Source organism: Penaeus chinensis, chromosome 10, assembly GCF_019202785.1.
Source record: "Penaeus chinensis breed Huanghai No. 1 chromosome 10, ASM1920278v2, whole genome shotgun sequence".
NCBI classification, from domain to species: domain Eukaryota; kingdom Metazoa; phylum Arthropoda; class Malacostraca; order Decapoda; family Penaeidae; genus Penaeus; species Penaeus chinensis.
Genome location: NC_061828.1, coordinates 2032877 through 2037876, shown reverse-complemented (window position 1 = coordinate 2037876; position 5000 = coordinate 2032877).

The following is a 5000-nucleotide window of genomic DNA, read 5'->3' as shown; positions in this document are numbered from 1 at the left end:
ACACACACACACACACACACACACACACACACACACACACACACACACACACACACACACACACACACACACACACACCGAAAAGAGCAAATGACACGAAATGAATAAACTTAATTATCAAACAACTCACCTGATATCCACGTTGTCATTCGGTCTCCAGTAACTACAGTGGATTTTCTTCCCTTTGCTGTTTGTGAAGAATTTCGTCTCAGGACCAACTCTGCTCTCAATCTTCGTGGTCGATGCGTCCTTCTCGCACGGTGTAACTTTGCTTGTCATTTTTAATATTTGGTGAATGAACACTTGATTACCAAGAAAATAAAAAAGTTTCAATTTCTTGTCTCTTTTTTTAATAGGCAAACTTCACGAGGTAAAAAGGGTTATCGAGTTAAAATGCATATTCTGGCTATCACATAGTAGAAAGAAAAGAGAAAGTTTGATAAAAAGTTCTTTTTATTATTACTATTATTGGTATAGGTAAAGTTCTGACTAGCCGTCTTTAAACCGGAAAAAAATATATGCATGTGATAGAGCAAATAAATCTAAGAAACTTATCTTCTATGAACTTCCGTCGCAAATCAGAAATAACGAAGTTATTGGACACGCAAGTGTCACAGAGCCCCGAATGAAAAACTATCTCAATATTTTAAAAATCGCCATCCGATATCCTTTCCTACTTTATGTAAACAAAACAATGATACCGTTTTATTTTGGTTCATTTATTGTAATACTTTCATTTCGTAACTAGAAAAATTCCGCATAAACTTACATGAAGGTGATTTTCTTTCTACATTAAAATGTCTGACAATACACGAGTAATACCATCATAAAATCGAGTATTTACAGTAATTATGACATTTCTTACTCTGCGCAAATCGATGTGTCTGGTCCATATTACGGGCAAGAGGGAACTGAAGAATTGCGCGCGATTTTCAAAATCAACAACGTTACCGCATGAACAGCGCACGAAACCTTTTGAAACTTTTATTATATACCACATGCGCGTGACATTTGTCACGAGAGCCAATAGCATTACAGGAAATGCTATAAACCAATCACATGCCATCATTTGCGCCACACGTATGTATAGTGGGCAAGGAGAGCAAATATACCAATCTCTGCTCAAAATGGATCTCAGGTGTGTAGGTTGTGACCCACATTATTATAGAGTTATATCTGATTATTTTGAAAAAAATGATAACGCTATAGAGTTCCTGAGGGCACACGGTGTTTTGCCAAGAGCGGTAAGTTGCCCGCATTGCGATTTACCTTGCAAATATCGTGAAGATCGACATATGTGGTATTGTGGCAGATGGAAAAAAATAGCAAAGACAAAACGGCGTAAAAGTTGCGTTTTCTCGACCAGCGATTACAATGGCACGTTTCTGCAGGGGACACATCTCGAACCTTTTAAAGTAATTTTATTTGTGAATCATTGGCTACAAAAACATTGGGATCACGCACAAATTATTAAATGTATTGGCATTTCTAAGCCAACTAGCGTAGATTGGAGGAGTTTTTGTTCTGAAGTAACCGAATATTGGTTACAAAATCAAAATTCAATAGGAGGTGCTGGTGTAATAGTTGAGATCGACGAGACGCTGCTCGTGCGCCGTAAGTATAATAGGGGCAGACAGTTGAGCCAGGTGTGGGTCTTTGGGGGTATTGAGCGTGTAAGTAAAAAGAAATTCGTTGTGCCATTAGTTGGCACTGACCGCAGTGCAGACACGCTCATACCCCTTATTAAGAAATATATCAAACCAGACAGTGTGATATACAGTGATGGATGGGCTGCTTACCGGAACCTACAACATCATGGTTACAAACATCTGAGTATTAATCATTCTGAGAATTTTGTAGACCCAGACGACCCACAAATACACACACAAAACGTAGAAAGGTTATGGAGGGACCTAAAGGAATGGGTCAAGCGGCCAGGTATTAGGGCCGCTTACATCAACCAATACCTGGCCCGCTATTTATTTATAAAATCAAATCAAACATCTCTGATCCATTCCTTCTTTCTACAAGCGGCAGAGCTGTATCCGCCGCAAGGCGGAAAAGAGAGAAAGATCGACTCGCCTGCCCCAGTCCCTCTAGACCTTTCATCTTCAGAGAGCGAGTGAAATCCGGTAAGAGTTCACACTTACCTGATTGCTTGTATGCATATAGTCCAAACAAAAACGTAATACAAAACAAATACCATTTTTTCGCGCACCTAAAGACAAATTTCTTCTGAAATAGCGATAATAAATTAATAATGTGTGAAACAGATAAACAAGGACACCATGTATAACGACCAATTATTGACAACTTAGCGATTATGCGGTGTTACAGACTGAGAAATTCTAGCCAATGAAAACTTCAGGCAATGACGTCAGAGTTTTCTGACCAATCAAAAACAGTTTTTCGGAAAGCCCTGCCCTCGCCCATTGAAAACGTTCAGTGTGTATCTGTCCGGTGGCCAAGGAAGTGTAGGTGTGAAAAAAAAAAAAAATATAGAAGCCGGCAGAAATGTTTACAAATTGCGAAATACACGTATAACTGGAAATACACGTATAACTGGAAATATTGCTACGCCGAGGACGTGTTATTGTAAAGCTTAATAACGGAGACGGGACGATATAAGGTTAGTAAAATTTAAGTAACGTTTAACGAGAACCGGCGAAATCTACATAGTTATTGCACGAAGTACATTTCAAGTAATAAGCCAATTAATGTAATAAAAATGCATACTTTTAATAGGATAATAATACATGCATTATTAATACAAATTATTTACGATTTGGCTATTGCAACCGACCGCAGTGGGTGTCGTGGCCGCGCGCGACGAAATCAGGCTAAAGCTTTCATAATTCCGCGGGACGAGCAATAAGGCTTGGCTGCGAGGCCTGAAGCCTCGCCACGGCCTCCGAAGTATTTTCGGCTCAGGCAAAGGTCAATAAGTTCCATCTTACATTTTAAGACCAGTATAAGTATTGAACGGTTACCATATTTGACGACAATCATCACTAAAGTTTGCAAGGTGTGTTACAAAAATGTGTAAGTTTTTTGTTTGAGAATAAAATTCACGGAGACTGCGTGTGCCGTTGCGGCACGGTCTCCGTGCGCGACACGTAACTGTCAGTAGCGCTTTTTTTTGTTTCTTTGCTTTGTATTTATTATCGCAGTCAATCAAAATACCGTTGTTATTTGAGGAACTATTAATGAAGCTTGTGTATGAATTTGAAACGGTCATCTGGAAACTTTCGAAACGCATTTTCATATTAAAAAGTTGATTGTGCCAAAACATGGTTTGATTCATTTGTATTGTCCGTCAATCAGGCAAAAAATAATCCTGGATTTAACCGCCGAATTGTATACCGTAATTGCATACGTGAAACATGGCCACTGTCCCCGTAGAGTTTCAGCAAGCCCGATTTTAAGTTAATTTAGTGTTTTTCTTGTTTTTCTGTGTGTAAATCATGCTAATTACCCTCCCATAATACAGTGCGAAGCCGAATCTTACACATTTGATCAACTTTGCCGTCGGGGAATACAAGTTCCGCTACTCATCAACGAGTCAAATGCGACGGAAAGCAACAGCATAACAGCGTTAAACTACGAGGGGAGATTACACTCCAAAAAAAGTGGTTTCGAAAGTCGGAGGCTGGATGAAACTTAACATTTACCCTATTATTATTTTCTTTCAGTATTTCAAACGACAGAAGTACATAGCTTGTGAAATATATACAACTATAATAAAAATGCGGGATGCCACACGTGTGTTCACCTCTCCCGCGAAACCAAACAAATGTCTTGGTTTGTGGAAACACGAGGATATAACACACGTTGTACAGCATACTACTTGTACCAAAACACCGTAAAACCGAATCTCAGATAAAATGAAATGCATGAAAAAAGAAAATACCAAAGAAATGCAATGACTAGCTCTTACATATATTCATTTTGATTGCGACATATCCGAAAACAGTACAGATCTTTGTTTCTTTGGTGCATTCGTCGTACGTCAGCCAGCAGTTCAGGGGTTGCCGCGTGTGTGTCGTGCGCAAGTCAGTAGCCTGGGTGTCACGCGCGAGGGACGCCATCACCATGGCAACGCGTGCCGGGCTGAGGTTGTCCTTCTGGGGTCAAAAATCCTAAGGGTTTGGGTCAAAGTTTCTTGGCTTCCCAAAGTCCATTCTCTTATCTTCTGTAGCGTTTTGTGATGCTACTGGGTGAGGGCTGTTGAAGATGCGACTCAGTCGAAACGTGAATGTAGGGACATTACACACATATTATATAAGTATATTTTTATATATATATATATATGATATACATATATAGGTGTATGTTTGTGTGTGTATGCATACACACATACATACATAAACATACACACACACACACACATACAAACAAACATATATATATATATATATATATATATATATATATGCAGAGAGAGAGAGAGAGAGAGAGAGAGAGAGAATGTTTATATGTATCTATATACTTACATATATTTGTATCTATATACTTATATATATATGTATAATATATATACATAATTATACGCATATATACATAAATATCATTATACATGCATATGTAAATAAATAAATATATATATACACACATACATATATGTACTTGTATATACATGTATGCATATACATATATACATAGATACATACATATTCCTTTCAGTGTCACCATCACCGCATAGTTCCGCAGCAAAAATAAGTGTCAAAGAGAGAATGTCACTTCGCTATCTAGGCTAACAAAGCGCGTCACATCAGCCGAGGGGGTTCCGTCTCATCCCACTCCTAACTGCAACAATTCCTCCTGTACCCCTGTGTGTGTGTTTGTGCATCTGTGTGTATGCATTCATGCACACACACACACACACACACACACACACACACACACACACACACACAGACACACACACATATAGAGAGAGAGATAAATAGATAGATAGATAGATAGATAGATATACGTATATATGTATATATATATATATA